The sequence below is a fragment of the Mustelus asterias genome, chromosome 7 (assembly GCF_964213995.1).
Source record: "Mustelus asterias chromosome 7, sMusAst1.hap1.1, whole genome shotgun sequence".
Taxonomy (NCBI): domain Eukaryota; kingdom Metazoa; phylum Chordata; class Chondrichthyes; order Carcharhiniformes; family Triakidae; genus Mustelus; species Mustelus asterias.
This window is the reverse complement of record NC_135807.1, coordinates 124,560,529-124,584,003: the sequence shown is the minus strand read 5'-3', so window position 1 is coordinate 124,584,003 and position 23,475 is coordinate 124,560,529. Positions and strand designations below refer to the sequence as shown.

At 39.0% G+C, this 23,475-nt stretch overlaps 1 protein-coding gene across 12 annotated transcripts in view; it reads right to left on the bottom strand.

The window, feature by feature from the left end:
• Positions 1 to 23,475, bottom strand: part of fam49bb (family with sequence similarity 49 member Bb) — a 181,074-nt gene that overhangs the window by 154,389 nt on the left and 3,210 nt on the right. For 3 of the 12 annotated variants that reach the window (XM_078216760.1, XM_078216787.1, XM_078216759.1), the window contains exon 2: positions 1,567 to 1,590. The exons of the other annotated variants lie outside the window; for them this stretch is intronic. The gene's annotated coding sequence lies outside the window, so the exon portion shown is untranslated. The remainder of the gene's footprint in view (positions 1 to 1,566; positions 1,591 to 23,475) is intronic. 12 annotated transcript variants of the gene reach the window in all.

Below are 23,475 nucleotides of genomic sequence, written 5' to 3'. Positions count from 1 at the left end.
AGAGTAGGGAGTGCCAGAATTCATGAATTAGAGGTAAGTGCTTAATTTATCATTTATCTGAAGTGTTAAGAGAATGATATCCTTCAGGTAAAGAAATAGTCTTAAGAGGCTAAATAGCCTAAATATATCAAAAGGGAAAAATAAACTGAACAGGAGAAACCAATATTTAAAAAATTCAATTTGCATTGAATATCTATTATACAGAAATAATTAGTAAATTAATGAAGAGTAATTACAAATTAATTTGAAATGAAACAAATCCAATGCTAGACCTCAAGTAATTCTATTAGATCCAGAAATAAATGACGGCCAACAAATAAATAATTAGAAATGGTGACGCAGGCAGTATATTGGGATAGACGTTCTAAGACTCTCTTAGAAAGACTATACCTGCAGGAAATAGCTCTGGCTTGAAGATTCTCAGACATCAAGTCATTGGGCTGGAGAGAGAAAGATATACTCTGACATGTAAAGGAGGGGGAAGAGATATCTGGATAGTACCTCACCTCAGAGAAAAGCACATTCATGAAGTTAGCAGTCTAGGAGGAATTGAGAGGAGATAGAGAACAAGGCAGATACTGGTCCTATTGAACAGATACAATGTACTTGTGACCTTGTTAGAATGCTAACTATGGCACCATAGAGCAGGTGGCAGTCCAAAGTTGGGGGCAAGTATGGCACAACAGGAAGATTATAGTTCTAGAGTATTCAGTAATTAGGAAAAAGAGATCACATACACTGCTAGCACAACTGAAATGCCCAGAAGCTGTGCAGTGTACCTGATGCAAGGGTAAAGGATACGACAGAACAACTATAGAGGAACTTGAAAGGGGAGGTGGTAGATCCAGTTGTCAGGGTCCATGTCAGGATCAATGATACAGGGAGTCCTGTTAAGAGGGTATTGGAAGCTAGGAACTAAATCAAAAAACAAAGCCCCATTATTGCGATATCTACAACACGCTAATTGGCATTGGGAAAGGCAGATCAGGAGCTGAATACATTAATGAGATAGAAAGGAGAGATTCCATTTCATGGGACACTTAACACCAGTAATGGAACAGAAAGGAGCTGTTCTACCGGGATGGACTCCACCTGGATCAGAGTCTTAACAGAAAGGATGATTCCAGCTATGGATAAAACTTTAAACTCATAAGACAGGATGTTTAAAATATACAAGGCTGAAGCCAAAAGATTAAAGAGATGAGGGTATAGCTCAGACCAAGGTAAGGGATAAGGGAATAGATAGAATTGTGGAATATAAATATCTTTTTAAAAAATGAAGAGAAATGATTAATAAAAACAAAACAGAAATGTGTACAACATTCAAAACAAAATGGGGGAAACAAATACAGTAATTCATAGTGAGAAATCTGATGTAGATAACTGAATAATGGTGACATAAAGAACAGGACTAGTTAAATATTGTGAGCTATAGCATATTTAGAAAGGATAATGAAGGTGGCTACACAAATCAGAGTTAGCATAATGGTGGTATGATAAAGGGACACAATTAACATTAAGATAGAAACAGAATCCATATAAATTGAGATAAAGGATCAGTCATACCTATAGGGATATTCTACCAACCACCTAAAAGTGAAAGAGAAAGGAATAATTATGTCAGCAAATTCATGCAATGACTGACTAAACAATATAAAATAATCAAGGTGATTTCAACCACTCCTAAAAAAACTGGTATGAATAGATAGGGAAAGCAGAAGGAGGAGTGGAATTTGTACTGTGTACAGGACTTATCTAATAAGTAAGAAGTCCAGCAAGAGAGAAATCGCTGCTTGATCTATTAATGGAAAATTAGTTAAAGCAGATAAGTAAGCAGAGGGAAACACCTAAGTATTAGTGACCATAACATAATAAACTTTAGGATAATGATTGTATCACTAATGTATTTCTCATAGACTAAAAATTAGATTGGATAAATGCTAGTTTTAAAGGGATGAAAATGGGATAAGCAAAGACAAACTAGGAAACAATATTGACAATATGCCAGTGGAAAAAAAAGGATTGAACGGCAAGAGAAATATAGTCCAATAGAAACAAAAATTAGCCAACTATAAAACACCATCAATCAATAAAGAGAGGAGTGAAGAGGACACTCAGTAGATTACATATTGCACCATGCTGTGTTAACTCAATATTATTATAATTACACAGCTCTTTCTTGAGCACCTGGTTGGTGCTCTACAATAAAAATAGATTTTTATTAAGAGCTTCCATCTCATTGGGGAGGCATCAGGCCAATCCACATCCAACAACCTGCTCTGAAAATTCTGCTCACGTTTTGACAGCTATGATAAATTCCACCATAGCAGCTTAGACAATCCATAACATTCTAAAATAGTCAACAATGATCCAAATAAAACAACCCACAACAATGTTAACAAACCTTTAAAAGATTCCAGGATCTATATCTACATCTTTGCCAAAAATTAAACAGTTCTTCCTTGGGCCATACCCTTAATGTACCAAGTTTTATTGAAACTGTCAATTAGATTTTGAGATACAGGGTTGGATTTTCCACCCCCGTTTTTGGCAGGCGGAGATGGCAGTCGGGCAAAAGAATCAAGGGGAGTCCTAAAATGGCTTTCAGGATTTCCCCCTCTATTGTTCCCACTAATGACATAATAGGGTTCCCATCATGAAAGGTCAGGAACTCCATTACCATACAGTAACATACACTTAGCAGGCCTCCCCACTGAATTGTCCCCTCACATAAGGATTTTCCCCCACCTCGCTGGCGTGACATCATGTCAGCGGGATTTACAAGAGGTTTTCCCAAATGATGGTGCACAGATAAGTACAGCTCCCGGGGGGGGGGGGGGGGGGGGGGGAAGAAGGTCATGCCCTGGCAATGCCTGGGCACTGCCCCCTGGCATTGCGAGGGGGGATAGGGGATTCAAATTCATGGGGGTTCTTTTTTTAAAAATGTTTTTGATAAAGGGATTGTTTGAGAGCTCACCTCCCCAGCATGACATAGTGGGACCTGCAAGACCTGCAAGGGATCTGCTTTCGTCAGCCTGTGGTGTTCCACAAGGATTGGTGCTAGAGGCACCATTGTTCACCAATTACAGAAACAATTTAGACTCAGAATCAGAAATACAATTTCAAAATTTTCATATGGGGTAACTGCAAAGAAATACAGGAAGATGTTAATAAAGTTGCAAAATTGTCTTATAAATGGCAAATGAATTTTAACATAGGTAAGTGTAAAATGGTGCATTTTTGGAGGAGAAATAAGGAGGCCATGTCATGGAATATAAATAGACTAGAGGAATAAAGCAATCTAGGATTGCAGATTTACAAATCATTAGTAGCAGCAACACAAGTTAACAAGGCCATAAAAATGTAAACAAGCATTGGGATACAATTCTAGAGAAATAAAACTGAAAAGCAGAGAAGTTATGATGACCCTGTATAGAACCTTGGTTGAGTACAGTGCACAGTTCTGGACCTGTATTACACAATGGATATAGAAGTACTGGAAAAGATGAAAGAAAAAATACAAGTATCATTCCAGAACTAAATGTCAGGAAACAGGTCATTTTAAGTAATCTATATTTGTATTTTGAGATATTAGAAATAAGATATATATTTAAGTGAGTTTAATTGTGTATGTGTAAGAAAGGGTCAAAACTTTAGTTAGAGTCATGTTAAAGATCCAGGCCTGTATGGGGATTTTGGTTTCATTTTTAACTGTGCCTGCATTGTGATTAGAAGGTTTACAACATGAAAACAAACAAGCGTAAAGAAGGACTGGGTTGTTGCTTAGCAATCAGGGGCCACTTTAAGTTAGAAAGACCTTTTGAGATTAGTTTTAAACTGGACCCAAGGCAATTGGAATTTGGTAGCTGGAGAGGAAACATCTCTCACAGGAAACTGCCAGAAGCAGAGAAGCAGAACAATGAAGTATTGGGAAGAAAGCAAGTCCCAGAAGTTAAAGAACAGATATTCTAGAAGCCAGGGAATGAAAAATGAAGTTCTGGGAAGACAAGTCAAAGGGACAAAAGGAACTGGAAATTGAACAAGGTACTCTTAATCAAAGTTAAAGGAAGGAGCAGAGAGAGGCTCCCAGTTAAAGACAGAGCTGAAAGGTGCAGACCTGGTGAAGTTAACTATGAAAATCCAGATATCTGAGATAATTCTAAGGATGGTGAAGCAGTGATGTTCTGTTGGTGTGGCTGTGTACCTTAGAGATTGTGTGGAAGTTGAATGTACACGGCAATTCAAAGCAGAGAATACTGAAAGGAGAGATTGAAATCCTGGAAGCAACTGAATGAAGCACTGTTTGGGAGAAGTCATGTCTTTTTGAGAGTGAAGTTTGGAAACACACATGTGGAAGCCAGAGTTCCAGTGAGACCAGCTGGCTCATATTGTGATAATCATCTGGAGGAATTTGATGAAAAATACACAGAAATTGTATTGGATGGTGTATGCCATTTGATTTCAGAGTGCGGTGTATCTGACCACGGTGACTTGTTGGTTTACAGGCAGTATGTATTTACTGAGAACAATATAGTATACAATATATTCTGTAGCTTGCATATCCTTAAAAAAATGCGTACATTTGTGAAGAGATAGGTGGGGTGAAAGAGTATTGTGTTATAGTCCCAAAGTGGACGCAGCTTCGTCCGTCCCAAAATCGTAAGATCCCAAGAACGTAAGAAAGGTCAGCAGACCTTTCCATGGTCCCCCCCTTGCCCGCTCCAATTCCCATGGTGGGCGGGACAGTAAAATTTCAGCCCCCATCTTCATATTTAATAAATGTTTTATTATTTTGCAAAAAGCTAATTAGCAGTCATGTTACTCTGTTCATCTATGTTTCTGAAAAAAAAAGTAAAGTTATAGTCTGTTGAGCCAGAGCTCCATTCTGGGACCTTCCTGTCCAGGAATAACATCAGCTGGGATTGTAACAGAAGTTATTACCATCAGGGAGCGCTCTTCCCCAGAAAAGAGAAGGCTGAGGAATAGCCAGATAGAGGGCTAAAAATTATGAAAGGGTGAGGGACACAGAAACATTAATAGGGTAGACATAGAAAAGATGTTTCCACTAGTGGAGAAGTCTAAAGCTTGATATGCGAAAGTCGCTATTAAGTCCATTCTTTACCGAAAGAATGGTTAAAATATGGAAGTTGCTACCATATGGGGTGGTTTAGGCAAATAATATAGATGTATATAAGGGAAAGTTAGATATGTACACGATGAAGAAAGGAATAGAAAAATTTGCTGATAGCATTAGTCAAAGTAGGATAGGGGGAAGCTCGTGTGGAGGAAAAACACTGACATAGACCAGTTGGGCCAAATAGCCTGTTTCTGTGCTGTACATTTGATGTAAAATACAAAACCAACACGACCTTGGATTCTCCATTAAAAACGCCATTAAGATATAAATTGAATACATTTTAATCACATATTATCTATGCACATGTATAAATTTCACCCTCGTCATATTCTTAAAACAGTAAATTAAAAAGAACATATCTATCAATGGTCACCAAATTTATCAAGAAAGAATAGGGGGAAAAGAACTCAACTAAGCAAATTACTCAGAGAACCTAAATCCTTTTAATCACAATATATTGTCAGCCTATAACTGGGAAAAGTCAAAAATATACAATTTTTAAAAAAAAGAACCAATCAAAATAAACCAAAATAGTTTTTCATGCATCTTGCTTTTACTATTTTTTTCCCCAACAAGCTTAAGCACACCGATTCAAAAGGTTTCTTGTAAAATAAAAACATACAATTAATCATATTATTATGATATCTGTAAAATGGCCATTGAATATCTTAATATTTTATCATAAGAGGACTGAACCTCTCTTACAAACCTAATTTGCATTGATATTTTTCTCAGAATTACCTGCCAGTTGAAGGGCATTAGCAAGTACAAACATGCTTGCTATTCCCAATGTTGTAATCTGAGCATGTGCAAAATAGGATTTCAGAATTTGATGCTATTAATTGATTAATTTTCACTTGAGAGAGATCCTGGCTAGATGAAAGGATATGATTATGTATGATTGTAGCATTTCTATTTAAACCAATAATTTGAATAGAACTATTTATAAAAATAGTTATTTTTCCTCAATGTAAGTGTCCTTCCAACAGCGTTTATGTTTGCTTGTTTTTTCAAATGATTTCATATCAAGCTGGAAGATGAATTTACAAAACCTCTCTGAATAATCGGTTCCAGTGAAAATGATCAAACGTGGGTTTTTTTTCCTTGAGGAAATAATAACTTTCATTAGGCAATTAAAATACCTGTGCTTTGTTTATACTGAGAATTTAAAATGAGCTTTTCTACAAAAATAGTTAATTAAGCAGCTGAGTTTGTTGTTTATCTATTACACTGCAGTGGAGGAAATTTATTTTCCAATGAACCAATAAAAAATTGTCTCTTTAATACTCAAGTGAAGTCTACAAATTTCTTCGAAAACTCCTTCACTGCACTAGTGCACTATGAACCCACTTCCACATTCCAGCCCCCAGTCCATAATAAGTATAATTGCTCACTCACTGTAATACCGTGCAAGGTGTTCCTCAGTAAAACCATAGATGTTTATTGAATAGATGACCATGTGATTAAACATGTCTTGTCAAATGTCCCAGATCTTTGCCAATCAAAGAGCCTGCTCTGATAAGGATAGACACCCGAAGCCCCATAACATCCAGGGCTATGGACCAATTGCTGGAAAATGGGATTAGGCTGTATAGTTCATTTTTCGGCCAGCTCAGACTAGATGGGCAGTGTAGCTTCCTTCTGTGCCATGAATATTTCTACATTTTCTAAATGTCTGAAAAGGAGGTATGTGCAAGGATGCGGGGAGAGCACAGAGGAGAGAGCCAACATAGACATGATGAGACAAAATGGCTGCATTCTGTGTTATAACATTTCTATGATTCTATGGATAAATATTGGCCAGTGTGGTGAACCATAGATGGTTACCACTATGGGTACTGAACCATAGATGGTTATCACTATGGGTACTTGTACATATGTTACTCTTGTTACTGTTGGGGTTAGGGTTGGGGTGTTCCACCTGTTGGCATTGTTCTGTGGTACACTCCGGTTGACTCCGCCTTCCTATAGGAGTATAAAGGTCACTGCACTTCCTAGTGACCCTTTAGTCTGGGATTGTATTGTTAGTAAGAAGTTTAACAACACCAGGTTAAAGTCCAACAGGTTTATTTGGTAGCAAAAGCCACACAAGCTTTCGAGGCTCTGAGCCCCTTCTTCAGGTGAGTGGGAATTCCCACTCACCTGAAGAAGGGGCTCAGAGCCTCGAAAGCTTGTGTGGCTTTTGCTACCAAATAAACCTGTTGGACTTTAACCTGGTGTTGTTAAACTTCTTACTGTGTTTACCCCAGTCCAACGCCGGCATCTCCACATCATTGTATTGTTAAGCAGTATACTCTATTCTTGTTGCTAATAAAAGCCTTTATTTCCCGGGAACGATCCAGCCTCCCGAGTGAATTAATCGCGCATCAGCCAGGACACCATAAAATTCTGCTACCCTTCTTTAAGGACAGACAGGCCTCAATTTAACGTCTCAGTTTAAAGACAGCACTTTCGACAATGTAGCACTCCACCAGTACTACCTTGAAGCATCTGGATTATGTACTTGAAGCTTGGATTATGTACTTATATCTGGAAAATGACTTTCTTTTAACTTAGAGGCTACAGTGTTACCACTGAACCAAGAATGTACCAATTTAGTGACCTTGTAGAGTTGGGATAGCCAAAGCAGAATTCAGCATCATCAACTGAACTTGGATGCCCGTTTCCCATTGTTATAACAATGATCACACTTCAAAAGTATTGACTGTGAAGCCATAAGGTTATGAAATACACTATATAAATGCACGTTCTTTCTTTTACCAGACAATTTTAAGGTTAAGATTTCACAGAAGACCTCCAGCTGCTCTCCAGATCATCTAACAGCCATGAAAGGCCCAAGCTGCAAGGAAACTTCAAAGAAAGGGAAAAAAATAACAACCAGGTTAGTCCCTGCCTGTTTGTAATAGCAATATTTAATTGTGTTAAAACTTGAAACCATGAAATGCATCTGTTTACTTTATAAAAACCCTGCAATTTCTAAATTCTGAGTGACGGTAAATAGACATATATTCGACATATACTGCTCACGCCCAAAATTTTAGTGCTGCCATTGCTTCACAAGATTAAAAATAAATTCACCATCCATATTTGAATCCCTTATTGTTGATTCAGCATCTGCAAGTTGCTATGCAACAAATATAGTTGTCACATAAATGCTTTTTTTTCAGATATGCAAATTTATTATGGAACGCTCACACCACCAATTTTCAAACCTGAAATGTCAGGAGACTTCAGTACCTCTTTTTTTAAACTGGTTATTTTTTTGCAATCATTTTTCAGTATACCAGTATAAATAAGTAAAACATGAAAGCAGAATTATGTAAACACCATGAATTACAAATTACTATTGGTGATATTCATGCACAAATGATTAATGTGTTCATAGGATTATTTTTCAGAGGTTCACCCTACATTTTATATTAGGATGAAATTAGTAACAACAGTAGTTGTCAAAAGCAGTTTCTGCAGATAACAGTGGTGACTTCTCAGATCCTACACAATTTTCAGCACCTACAATTCCCACAATTCTCAGCATCAACAATTCCCACAATTCTCAGGACAAAATAATTCCCATATCCCCAAAGGTCTAACGCTAAACCATAACCTGAATTTCTCCACGACCACACCTCCTCCCTCCAAGTCCTCCAAAACCACAACTCAAGATGCAGTGTCAACAGTGTCATGCAGGATGGCTGTGGTGCCAATCTTTACTCCATATTTTTACATCTCATTACCATTCTTAATTTATCATCTCAATGTTCCAAATTAAATATCTTCATGAGATTTAAAACAAAACAGACAATCCACCATGTGGCTATAGCACTCAGCTTCCATAGAGCCCCAACGCTCAAATTGTCTCCACGGCTTCAAAAACCCCTGAATTTCAAACAGACCCCTAGTTCCTCACCACGATTAATAGACATCCACATAAACTGGGTTTCTGAATAATCTTCAGTGCATCACATTCTGCCAGTGACACCTATGACTGGTTTGTTATGCAATCAAACAATTATGATGACCACGAAGGCCACCGGAAAGTACAAGTTGCCTTATTGAGTGAGCAGGGGCTCACCCAATGGGAAGCAGCCAGCAGGGATATTTAAGCCTGTAACTCTACCCAGACCAGTGTTGTAGAGCACAAGTGAAGACTAGCTGACTGTAAACCATGGGAGTGGCCTTTTCCTTTGGTGCACAATAAAGGGTGTTGGTGACGCAAAACTGGCGTGTGGCTGAATTACTACACAATTACTACACAAACAAACATCAACTGCTAACAATAATCCCGTTCCTACAGGTCTATTGGGATAGTAATGTGTTAATAATCTTACTATGCACGTTGTATTTGACAGCTTATACACCTTATGATTGAAATTTCCAGTCTTTGTATTCGTATACAACTTGTATTATGCTTTCCTGTTTTACGTATCCTGCACTACACCTAATTGTCTGACCAAAAGAGTAAGAAAATTCCAATTAATGATCAAAATATGGCCTCTTAGAAAATGTATCTGAAAGGCATCCAACTATGTATCTGAAATGCTTCCAACTATCTCTCTCTCTGCTAAGCTGGGAGCTGCCTCACCATCGATTGCCGTCTCCAGATGGCAACCCAGGCAAGATGTAGAACTCACAATGAGGCGTGAACCCATATCCTGTAACATTTGATGCAGTAATGGCTCTTGTCTAAGAACTCTAATACAGCACAATCCTCCAAGTCTCACCAAATTATGAGTAGTTCTCAAACCCATAATATTATGATTTCATAGCCAGCAATTTTTACTATTATAATGAAGATTCTAAAAAGGAGCCTAATACTTTCGCAGATCTGAATATTTACCAATGGTCTTTGAATCCAGGATTGCAACACTTGAGGAAACAAACTCCTGCTTCTATTTTCTATGGTTCTATGATTTACATCTGTATGGAAAACTCCAAATTTCTCCAAGCTCATTCAGAGAGATTTCCTAAGTTCAGAAGATTCCTCCAGCTAAGTGATTGTACTAAAACATACAGGATCTCTGCAGATAGGTCAAATAGTATATTCTATACTATAATCATACAACGTCTGAATTAAATGATTGCGAGAATTGCAAAAAGCTAATCAAAAGTCATAATGGTCCTAATCACCACAGGTTAAGTAAGAGATAATTTTGGCAGGCTGATTTCCAGAATCAGCTTCCAGTTATTGAAACATTTCATAAAGGGCCAGAAGAACAGAGGACCTCGAGAATTCTTATTGCCCCAAGGAATCTTGCTATTAATTCAGGGATTGCATATATATATTTTAAAGTAGTCCAATTATCTCTAAAGATACTGGTACAAAGTTAAATTTCACTTCAGCCGAAATCAAAATGTGTTACTAAAAAATCACCACAATCTTATGTTGGAACCTACAACAGAGGAGTTCTCAAAGGTACCATTAGAATATCAGGTTTCTAGATAACAGGGAGACTACTATAATACATACAACTGTAATAGGGCATTTCCTAATGCTTTTATTTTATTCCTAGAGAAGTCACATACATATAATATTTTTAATACACAATGCTGGAAATTCTAAGCCATTGCCAGCATCAATGTCAATCTTAATATCAGTCGGTGATTATTTAGCAGCAGATCCATTTCTAATAAGGTTCATTTGTTCATCATCACCATAGCTATAGTGGGGCCATTGGCACCATCTTGCTTCTTTGGCTTTCTTCAAGCCTCCCTCAGTCCACGTCTCAAAGTTATCCACCCACCTAATTGTTCTTCCTCTGTTTTTACCCTCAATTTCTCCTTTAGTTTTTGCCAGGACAAGGCTTGTGGCCAAAAAGTGGCAAGTAATTTTTGTGTCACACAAGTGACAGGCAATGACCACCTCCAACAAGAAAGAATCTAAACACCTTCCTTTGACATTCAACATCATTACTATTGTAAATGCCCCCAAATCAACATATGGGGGGTCCTCCACTTCCCAAAAACATAACTGGAGCAGTCACTGAAAAACTGTTGCTACAAAAACAGATCAGAGGCTAGGTATTCTGTAGTAATTGGCTCACCACCTGACTCCTCAAAACTTTCCCACCACTTTCAAGGCACAAATCAGGAGTGTAACGGAATAATCCCCACTTGGCTGGATGGGAACTTAAATTTAACGTCATTCAGGACAAAGCAACCTACTTGATTGGCACCCCATCCAGGACTTTAAACATTCAGTGCGTCCAGCAGCAGTGTACAATAGGCGCAGACTGTTCCACCTATGAAAATCTATGATCTCTATCACCCAGAAGGGCAAGGGAGCAGACACATGAGAATATCTTCACCTCTAAGTTCCTTAAGTCACCCCATCCTAAATTGGAAATATATCATTGTTATTTCATCATCTATGTGTCAATATCCGGGAGCTCCTCCCTAGAATTGAGGGAGTACGAACATCACATAGACTGGAGTGGTGCAAGAACGTGGCTCACCACCACCTTTTCAAGGGCAATAAATGTTGTCCTTTCTAAAAAGGAACTAATTTTAAAAAGTAACTAAGCATAGTGTCAATTCAGTTTCAATTGCTATACAAAGTCTTGGAGCTTGACTTTTCCATCATGTTACATCATCCATTCCCTGTGCTACCTAACCAAATAAGTATGAAATAATTTACAATCAGCAAAGTAAAGTTTCTCTTTAGCAATCCATTTTCCAACTTTTTTTTTAAAGGAATGTGTATCTAACAAGTGCCCCACTGTCTCGTACTCTTCTGGCAGAATAAAGGCATTCACAAAGCCTTAAAAACCTGAGAACTATATCTTGAGACTCTGGATAGTGTAGAGAGTGCTAGTTATGCTGCTATTGTGCCCAAGAATCTCAGTGTGCACTAGTTCAGAGAAGTAGACCAATCTTTGGTATATACTAACAAGCTAAGTATTCTCAATAGTTCTGTCCCATGTACAACTACTGCCGGTCCGAATTGTTCCTGGGTTTTCTTAACTATTGTGTGTATCCTCGTGCTAAACTAGGTTTTAAGAGATTTAGTTAGCTTCTGAACAAATCATTCTGTATACAAGTCCCAAATGTGCCAGCAGGTTAAAAGCCACCAGCATTTCAAAAGATATCTCACAGGATGTGAGTTCCAAAAACAAGATTAGCAGTTTTAGATTGACCAGAGAATACACTACCCTACTAATAAGAAATTTGGAATAGGCGATTACACCATCCAGGAAACGTATACATATGTTAATTGGTTAGAACTACAGAAGCTGAGGAGACAGACAGCAAATACACAGAAAGAACCATCAAAGGGAAATAATAGTATAATTGGCAGCCTTTTCATGGAAGCAGGGAAGCTGTTTCCATCTAGCAGCCTGTAAATCGTTTCTAGCTAGCAGATCAGAAGCAAGAGTGCAGAAACAACAGTTCCACAACTGCTTGTGGAAGCAGTTAAAAACCATGGGCGAAATCTTACTATCTGTTGTTTATCTCCCCAGAGAAACCGGTCGGTTTTCTCACCAGATTCTACAAGACTCTGTCAAAAAAAATCAACAGAGTGTGAATCATGCCGTCATAGAAGTGGGCAGTGCTTAAATATGCCGGCAAAACTTGGCTGCTCAGAGATCGGGATGCCATCTTTAAAGGGCGCTTCGATCAAAACTGCAATAAACCTCCCCTCACCCTACCACCATGGCCTCAGGGGATCTCCTCCCCACCCACCCCTAATTGGACTGAGCTGTAATTCCAACCCCCCACCCCCAAGATCATCGGCCCTTTCTCTCCCCCCGCAATTATCGGCCCCGTCCCCTCCAGTTGGAGCCCCCCCACCCCCGCAACGGCCATCGCCAATGCCCCGTCTTCGTCAGGCTGATCCCAGCCCACAGGCACAGCAGCATTAATCTTCCTCCATTTGGCTTCTACTGGGGCCCGCTATTTGGAGCAGGTTGACACTGCCAGGCTGGCATTGCCGTGGTGGCAGGGTGGCATGGTACCAACCTGGCAGTGCCAACCTGTGCCAAGGGGCATGGCCAGAGCACTGCCTGGCCATGTCCCTCTGTCCTGGGAGCTATACTAACCTTTGCATCCCCAGAGAGACCCCAATGTCTGTGTAAACCTGTTGTGAACCACACCGACATGATATCACATCAGTGTGGTGTCAATATCTGGCATGGGGGCGGAGGATTAATAAGACTAAAATGCATGCTAATGCACGCAAAGTATGTTCATACCCACTGTGGGCATGAACATACTGATGACATCGCAGGCGGGGGGCAGGGAAGATCCGAAAGTCGAGTTCTCGCAGGAAAACTGTGACTTCCAGATCTTGAGCCCCCGCCAGCATTCACATGGACGGCGAATGCGGGCTCGAGTTTTCTCCCATATCTTTGCTGAACCAAGAAGACACATTCCCAGAATGACCACTCAATCGTACAGAGTATGGTAACTATAAGCTGTCCTTTACTTCTAGATCTATTGAATTCGATGTTGTTTGAGAAGGGGGAGGTCCTGAAAGAGTTCAGACCTCGTAATGTACTTTGGATAAAAAAGGCTAATTTCTACTGGGTGTATTTAGTAGTTCTTAAACTACTTACATCATTATAGTCCTGCATGTGTATATGTGTCTTTTCTGTATTGTAATAAATAGTCTTTAATAAGTGTTATACTGTGACTGGGCTGGTTCCTGTTCTCATTGGGTCTTGCACATGGCACCTCACACCATTCCTGTAAACAAATTATACACCACCACAAATACTGTTCCAGGTTGGGACACCTTTGCAGATAACATCTGCTCGGTTTGTGACAAGCACATTATCTAGGATGACACTTAAGTGTAGTATTGAAGGAGGTGCCATTTTCCAAAGAGACACTAAACTAAGTAAAGTCTGCTCATTCTGATTTTTTTTAAGTGTATCCTCACATTTTTTCCCTTTGGGGAATAATGGAGAGGTGGTGGAAGGAATACCGAGCTGATTATCACCTCATTGAACTTTACTCTGTATGCTCCTTCCATGGCCAAGAAATCCTGGCATTGGATTTGAACACAGTAAGAAGTTTAACAACACCAGGTTAAAGTCCAACAGGTTTATTTGGTAGCAAAAGCCACACAAGCTTTCGGAGCTGCAAGCCCCTTCTTCAGGTGAGTGGGAATTCCCACTCACCTGAAGAAGGGGCTTGCAGCTCCGAAAGCTTGTGTGGCTTTTGCTACCAAATAAACCTGTTGGACTTTAACCTGGTGTTGTTAAACTTCTTACTGTGTTTACCCCAGTCCAACGCCGGCATCTCCACATCATTGGATTTGAAGTCATGATGTGGAAATGCCGGCGTTGGACTGGGGTAAACACAATAAGGAGTCTAACAACACCAGGTTAAAGTCCAATAGGTTTATTTGGTAGCAAACGCCACTAGCTTTCGGAGCGCTGCTCCTTCATCAGATTTCCACTCCATCTGACGAAGGAGCAGCGCTCCGAAAGCTAGTGGCGTTTGCTACCAAATAAACCTGTTGGACTTTAACCTGGTGTTGTTAGGCTCCTTATTGGATTTGAACCCAGAGCTTCTGGAGATAGGTAGGGACACTATTGCTATGCCACTCGACCTCCTATGCTTATTCAGATGGATGAAAAGAATTCATGGCCCTATTCCAATAATCAAACAGCAGTTTTCATAGTATCTTGACCAATATTTATACTTCAACCTACTATAGATTAACTGATAGGGTGGCTTTCCATTTAATATTTCAAAAGCTTGCTGCCTCACACCATTCACAACACCATGCAGCCCAGCGGAGGGATAGCCTATTCCTTTCACCAAGCACTTGCTCGCCAATATAATGATGAAACAGAAATTAACGATGGCAAAAAATCAACCAATTAAAGGCTTTGAGGCTCCAGAAGGCCATCATTTTGGCTAAATGTCAGCTCATCCCCCTCATAATAATTTCCAGATTGGTGGCTGTGTCTGTAAGAAAAGGTCCGATTGGTTTTATCCTGCATCGGATTGACACCACTCTCACCGTGTTCCTACTGCCTCATTAGTTAATACCTATATCAATCATTGAAAATGATTTCAAAATTAGCGGGTGCCTGGGAAAATGATCCTAGCAATGTTCTCATCACACACATATCCTGTCACATACCACCATACACTAATTCAAAATGCCTAATGGTCAAAAGAAAGTGACTTCACAGCAAAAAGCAAAAGGGAAAAGCATTATGCAATCTGCACCTTGTACTGATGTGATTTCAATGTCAGCCACCAAGGAGAGATGTAAATCAGCATATTATGTCAGAAAAGCACAAATTTAACACACAAAGTGCAGATACGTGATAACTGGCTTTTTTTTATATTGCCTGCATTACCACAAAATGATACAATGACTGCTGCTGAGGCACTACCAAACTTACAGGAGAATTGACTGCAGCATAAAACGTAATAAAGGAAGCTACTGCATCTCCTCCATAGTGATTGACCCGAAATGTGGGAAAACAAAGGTGAAAGCACTGAACAGGAAAATTCCAGTGCCATATTCTGTACAGAAGCACTTAGATTACATTAAAGCAAATATATTTTATTCTCTTTGGTAACTGATGCCTCAAACAAGGGTGCAGCAACTTCCCCTTAGTTTTGAGATGTTTCAATTTTGAGAAGGGGGTCTGGCATTTACTGTTGGATTTCTACAGTAATAACCAGGAAATCTCAGAAGAAATCGGAACAGAAATGTTATCCAAACACAGTCCTTTCGATCTCAACCAAGGGAGGCTTTCTACATGTTGAGCTGACAATGCAAGTATTAATTACAGAAATCATAACAGTGTGTACCAAAAACTAAAAGGTACTCAAAAGGGCAAATTGCAGCTAACTGTTTGGTTCAATACCTTCTTGCAGTCTGTTGGAAACTTTGATGTTAATGCAGAAAACATCATTCTCAAGGTACATGCTTACTTGATCATTTTAGTAAGTAGAACACAGCAATTGAGGGAGGCTATGACTTTGTTGAAGTGGACTGCAATCTATTGAGTCACATTGTGACCAGGTGACTTCCCTGTTACTGGCTATTGTCAACTTACAGAAATGCTGACAACCTGTGACAATCCACTTTGAAACTGTAGATGAGGAAGATTGCCCCAAAATACTCTGGAGATGCATCATGAACAAAGATAGCAAAGTGGCTGAGCTTTACTTCCCCTTTCTCAGCAGTGCTCTGAAAGTATACAAGGAGCATATTGAAGATTTAGAGGCTAAGTCGTTCAGGGTCCTCTTGGTGTACAAACTCTTGAGTGACTTGAATCGGAATCTAAGAGGAGGATTTGGCTCAAGTTTTTTGGGTTTGCAGTGAATGACAGATTGGCAGGAAAACGTGAGAGAGACTTTATAACTTTCTACAGAAGAGTCAATAAGTGCATGGGCGACAGATATGACTTAAATTAAAACCAGCTTTCACAACAGAATTTCCAAATGAACCCTTGCAAATGCTATGTCCTTTGAATAATTTTGTGATGGTGTTCAAATGTGCAATCTTAAAGGGATTGACATGGATACACTGTACAAAGAAGTTGGTATTGTGGAAAGCGTTATAGCCTTCTTTGGTTACAAGACCAGTGAGGAGAGGTACGTGAAACTTTTCAGCAGCTCAAGGAGAAAAATTCACAAACGTTAGGAAAATCAGCTTCTATATATTCTCCATACTGTCAAGAATGCTCATATGGAATGTGTTTTCCCATTGTTACACTCCTCATAGAGACCAATAACTTATGAAAAGAAATTTGAACTTTTAAAAAATCATTGTGAGGGCATTGCTGGCTAGGCCAGCATTTATTACCCATCCCTAATTGCCCTCGAGGAGGTAGTGGTAGCCACCTTATCATAGAAACCCTACAGTGCAAAAGGAAGCCATTGGGCCCATCAAGTCTGCACTGACCACAATCCCACCCAGGCCCTATCCCCGACACCCCACATATTTATCTCTCTAACCTATGCATCCCGGGACACTAAGGGGCAATTTAGCATGGCCAATGTACATAACCCACATATCTTTGGACTGTGGGAGGAAACCGGAGCACTCGGAGGAAACCCACGCAGACATGGGGAGAACGTGCAAACTCCACATAGAGTGACCCAAGCCAGGAATTGAACTCAGGTCCCTGGAGCTGTGAGGCAGCAGTGCTAACCATTGTGCCATAGTGCCGCTTCTTGAGCCCCTGCAGTCCATACAGTGTAGGTAACCCCACAATGCTATTAGGAAGGGAGTTCTAGGATTTTGACCCAGCAACAATGAAGGAACAGTGATATAGTTCCAAGTCAGGATGGTGTGTGGTTTGGAAGGCAACTTGCAGGTATTCCCATGCATCTGCTACCCTTCTTGGCACTGTTATTAGTCATTTTCCTATTAGCTATTCTACTACAACAATTAGTTGTTAGTACAGTTATTATTGGTAATTATTACCAAACTTTAAATCAATAAAGTAATTAATGCAATTACAACAGTGCTTTGTGCTCATTTGAATTAATTATATCAGCAGGCCAGCCAGACCAGAGCTTGCCCCATAGCCATTTGTGTCTACAAATGTACAAAGGTGAATGGCTGGGGCAGCATAGTTTATCTGGTATTTCTGGCCTACGTCAGTGGCCATCCTGTTGACTGACCATTTATCTAATTATGGTTTGGATGATTTTGCTGTGCACAATATGAGGTCACATACTAACCAACTCAAGAACAGCTTCTTCCCTACTGCCATCAGACTTTTGAATGGACCTACCTCTCATTCAGTTGATCCTTCTCCACACCCTAGCTATGACTGTAACACTACATTCTGCACTCTCTCCTTTCCTTTTCTATGAACCGTATGCTTTGTGTGTATAGCGCGCAAGAAACAATACTTTTCACTGTATACTAACACATCTGACAATAATAAATCAAATCAATTTGGCTGTTAATTTACTGAATAACATTACACTGCAAAAGTGATTAGTTAGCAACAAAACTTACTCATAAAAATTGTAGTTTTTAAACCACAAAAATGCTTTCAAAAGTCATGCAAATTCTAGGCTGAGTCAGTTTTGATTTAAAATTTCCACCAAGCCTTAGTTTTGGGAAGAAAACAACCTTAAGGTGCCATAAGTTTAATACAACAGAAATATACAAAAATAATCTGTTAGCATTGTACAAATGATCTTGGAACTGTCAGAGTGACACAAGAAACGGACTTGAGAGAGACGATGCCACAGTTCGAAGCCTTGTTTCAGAATACATGACCTTCCTCTCTTTCCTTTTTATGTTACATTTTAATTATTTAGTTTGATTATAAACCCAGAGGATGGAAATTGGAACTAGGCCATTTGCTATATTAAAATATAACACTTAACTGTGGGAGCTGGTCTAATTGGTTGTCATTTTTCTATTAATCAATGAAAGGAGAAAGAGAAGGTGAACTAATCAAATATTTCAAAACACTTTTTAAATTTTATTTTTCAATCTGACTTTTTCTTAGTTTGATAATAGAGATACAAAAGCCATCAACCTGAAAGGTCATTGATCTGAAACATTAATTTTCTTTCACTCGCCACTAATGCTGCCTGGCCTGCTGAGTATTTCCTGTGTTTTCTATTTTAACTACAAATAAAAGGTCACGAGCATATCAAAAATATTTTTAAAAACTTATTTTACAATAACATGCTTACATTTAACAATGAAACTATTTGTGTTTTTGACTACCATCATTAGTTTTTTTTTTACTAATTTAGACTCACAATCTTGCTTCTACAATGTCTTATATTTGAAATGTCAGGCTTTAAAATGTCACCAGATTATGATAAAGGAGAAAAAAAAGGCATCTGCTGCTGATTTCTCTTTTGTTTATCACCTGTTCTAAACAATTTAATGTGTTTACATCATCCTAAAATAATTAACCTCTAAAAATACTTATGACTTCCAAATTATTTTAAGTGTATTATGAAACAATTTATAATGCACAGTTTAAAAATCCTGAAAAGTGAAAGAGCTCATTCTGAGATGGTGCAGATTGGTTTACAAAATTTAAACAAAAGTAGAAGACACATTTAAAAGGTTAAGAATAGTGATAAGGCTGGAAAATTGTAGAAAGCAGCAGAAGATGACCAAGGAAATATTATGGAGTGTAAAGGAGAATATAAAGAATCTTGTTATCCTGGTGAGGGATAGCAGCAAATATTTATTTAAATTCCTTGAAAGTAAAAAATATGGCAAAGCAGAGTTAGGTATTGCAATAATGCAGGATATGAACTGAAGGGAACAGCTATTTGAATATTTAGCTTTGGTCTCTATAATAGAAGAGAGAAATATGAGAAATATAAGGTACAGAGAAATTCATGCCATTACGGTGGATCTTTAGAAGGCATTTCTGAATGGGGCAACACAGAAATGAGATGGTCCAAAGGATATAAGAGACCATGATGGTGGGTGGGAGCCATGGCTTGGCATTAATTTGGCACAGGGACATGATGAGTGGGTGGGGTGTGATGGGATATGATGGGTGAAGCCTAGAGGACCTAAATTTAACTAAACATTTGGATCTAAGTGCCACCGAATCAAGGCAGACTGCACTTAGCCCAATGGGTAGCAGGCCCAACTCGATCGCAAACTGATCTTTGACAAAGAGTCATCTGGATTCAAAACGTCGGCTCTTTTCTCTCCTGATAGATGCTGCCAGATTTGCTGAGATTTTCCAGCATTTTCTCTTTTGGTCGCAAACTGCACAAATTGGAGAAGTTACACCTTAACAGGATTGGCACCAACATCCTCGTAGATTTGCTAGTGCAGTAAAGGAAAGTTCAAAATAGCTGGTCAGGCGGTGGGAGCCTGAGGGGTGGCTCAGATTGGAAGGAAGTAAAGCTGGTAACAGTAAGTAGAAAAGTAGCAAGTGAAATTTGATGGCAGGTGAGCTATCAATTAAGCTTAGAATCCAGGATAAATGTCAAAAAGGCAAAACTAAGGGCACTCTCCCTGAATGCACCAGCATTCACTCGATGATTTAAAGGCAGAGATAGAGGTAAATGGCTATGATCTAATTGCCATTACAGAAACAGCTACAGGGTGATCAAGACTGGGAACTGAATATTCCAGAATATTTGATATTTAGGAAGGACAAGGAAAAGGAAGAGGTGCTGCGCTGATAATAAGTGATGGGATCAGTACACTAGTAAGGGAAGATCTCAGATTGGAAGAACAAAATGCTGTTTCTTCGTTGGAGCCAAGAAACAGCAAGGGACAGCAAATATTGGTAGGAGTTGTTCATAGTACCCAAACAGTAGTGGTAGTGAGGCATAGTATTAATCAGGAGCTTAGAGAAGCATGTAACATGAGTAATGCAGTAATTGTGGGTGACTTCAATCTGCATATAGACAGGGGAAATCTAATGAGCACTAATGCTGTGGGGGATGAATTTCTGCATCGTGTTAGGGATGGCTTTCTAAAGTAGTATGTTGAGACGCCAGCTAAGAGAACAGGCTAATCTAGATATAGAATCATGCATGTAACAAGAACGGGCTAATTGATAATCTTGTTGTAAAATAACCTTTAGGGATGAGTGACCATATATAGAATTTTTCTGAAGCCAGGGTGTTAAATTTGAATAAAGAAAATATGAAGGTATGAGGGGAAAATTGTCTGAGGTGGATTGGAAAAATACATTAACAGGTATGACGGACAGATAGGCGATAGATAACCTTTGAAGAATTATTACATAGTTTACAGCAACTATACATTCCTTCAAGGCACAACAACCCAAAAAGAAAAGTCAGCCAACCATGGCTAACAAAGGAAGGATTATATAAGATTAAAAGAAAAGGCCTACGAAGAGTCTGAAATAGTAAACCTGAGGATGGGAGCATTTAGAATAAAGCACAGGAGGACCAAGAAACTGATAAGGTAAGGGAGAATCAAATATGAATGTAGACTAGCAAAAAATATAAAAATGGTCTGTGAAAGTACATATTAAGGAAAGGTTTAGCTGAGACAAATGTGGGTTAATTACAGTCAGAGTCAGGAGAATTTATAATGGGGAAATAGGGAAATGGCAGAAAAGCTAAATGATTACTTTGGCCAGGATCTTATGACTTCGTTCGGGGAAGGCTCGTAAAATCTCGCCCAAGGCCAACAGAAAATTCTGTTCTGCGAGCCTCGCCCACCCCAATTCTGGCCATCCCGTACCGGTAAAATTCCAGCCTTTGTGTCTGTCTTCACTGAGGAAGATACAAGAAATTTCCCACACTTAAAGATCTAAGGGACTAGGGAGAATGAGGAACTGAAGGAAATTAGTAAGAAGGTTGTATTGGAAAAATTAATGGGACTGAAGGTTACTAAGTCCCCAGGACCTGATATCATGCATCCCAGTGTTGAAAGAGGTTGCTATAAAGATAGTGGATGCATTGGTGATCATCATTAATTTCTTCTGGAACAGTTCCTGCAAATTGGAAGGTAACACATGTCACCTCACTATTTAAGAAGGGAGGGAATGAGAAAACAGGGATCTACAGAGATCTGTTAGCCTTACATCAATAGTAGGAAAAATATATTATAAAGGGTTTGTGGTAAATGGACACTTGGATAATAATGATCTGGTTGGGCATAGTAAACATGGATTTATGAATGTGGAATCATGTTTGACAAACCTGTTGGAATTTTTGAGGAGGTTACTAATAAAATTGGTAAATGGAGCAGTTGATGGACATAGGCTACTTGGATTTTCAGATGGATTTTGATAAAGTTCCCCACAAGAAGTTGGTTATCAAAATAAAAGCACATGGGTTTGGATGTAATATCTGGCATGGATTAAGGATTGGCTAACATATAGAAAACAGTAAGTAAGAATAAGTGGGTCATTCTTGCACTGGCAGGCTGTGACTAGTGGGTACCATAAGAATCAGTACTTGGGCCCCAGCTGGTCACAATCTATATCAATGATTTGGATGCGAGACCAAATGTAATATTTCCAAGTTAGCAGATGATATAAAGTGAGGTGGGATATTTGTTATGAAGATGATGCAAAGTGGCTTCAAGAGGATTTGTAAACTTAGTGAGTGGGCAAATATCAGGTTATCTTTGGTAGGAGGAATGGATTTGCAGAGTATTTCTTAAATGGTAAGATATTAAAAGTGTAGATGTACAAAGGGAACTGGGTGCCCTCGCCAATAAGTCACTAAAAGCTAACATGTAGGTGCAGCAAGCAATTAGGAAGGCAAATGGTATGTTAGCCTTTATCTCAAAGGATTTAAGTACAGCAGTAGCAAAGTTTTGCATCAATTGTTTAGAACTTTGGTTAGACTGCATCTGGAGTAGTGTAAGCAGTTTTGGTCCCCTGACCTTAGGAAGGATATTATTGCCATAAAGGAATGGAATGTAGGTTCAACAGACTTGTTCCCTGTATGGTGGAACTGTCCTTTGAAGAGAAATGGCAAACTGGGGCCATTTTCTCGAGAGATTCAAAGAATGAGAGGTTATTTCATTAAAGCCTACAAAATAAAAGCATAAACAGGATAGGTGCAGGTAAAATCTTTCCCCTGATTTGGGAGTCTAGAACCAGAGGACACAATTTCAAAATAAGGAGGAAGCCACTTAGGACCGAGATGAGGTGAAATGTTTTTGCTCAGCGGGCAGTGAACCTTTGGAATTCTTTACCCTAGAGGGCTGTTGAATATGTTTAAAGTAGAGATTGACAAATTTCTAAATACCAATGCCATAAAGGGATCGTGTAGGGAAAAAGACATTGAAATGGACGATAAGCCATGATCATATTGAATGGTGGAGCAGGCTTGATAGACAGAATGGCAAACTCCTGCTCCAATGTTCCTAACCTAAGAGTTCCTGTTAGCCATTCAGGTGAACTTTTGAAAAGCATTCAATAAGGTTTTGTACAATAGATTGCTTGCAAAATTTGAGGTACACGGGATTGGTGACAACTTTGTAGGAGATTAGTTAGAAGGTGGGAAGCAAAAAGTTGGATAACTGGGATATTTTCAAATTCACAGTCAACTAATGATGTCCACTATACACCATTTATGACAGAGGTTGGCGATGTTAGGAGGCATAACCAACTTTGATAAAGAGCAGAAAATTTCAAATAGGCCAATAGAGATATTAGCAATAAGCCGATGCAGTTTAATGTAGCAAAACTGTGGAAAGACCAATGCCACAAACTCATTATTAACTACATCAGCACCATCAAAGGCTGAACAAGACTCCAAAACCATTAAAACAATTAAGCATTTAATTTGGCCCTGATTTAAGCTTCTGACTCCATACCTTTGATGATTCAGAACACTTTCGCAAATTCACCTCCCCTGACACCATCACTTGTGACCATGCCTTCATTCAACTTGGTTCCAGAAGAATTTCCTTCAAACAAATA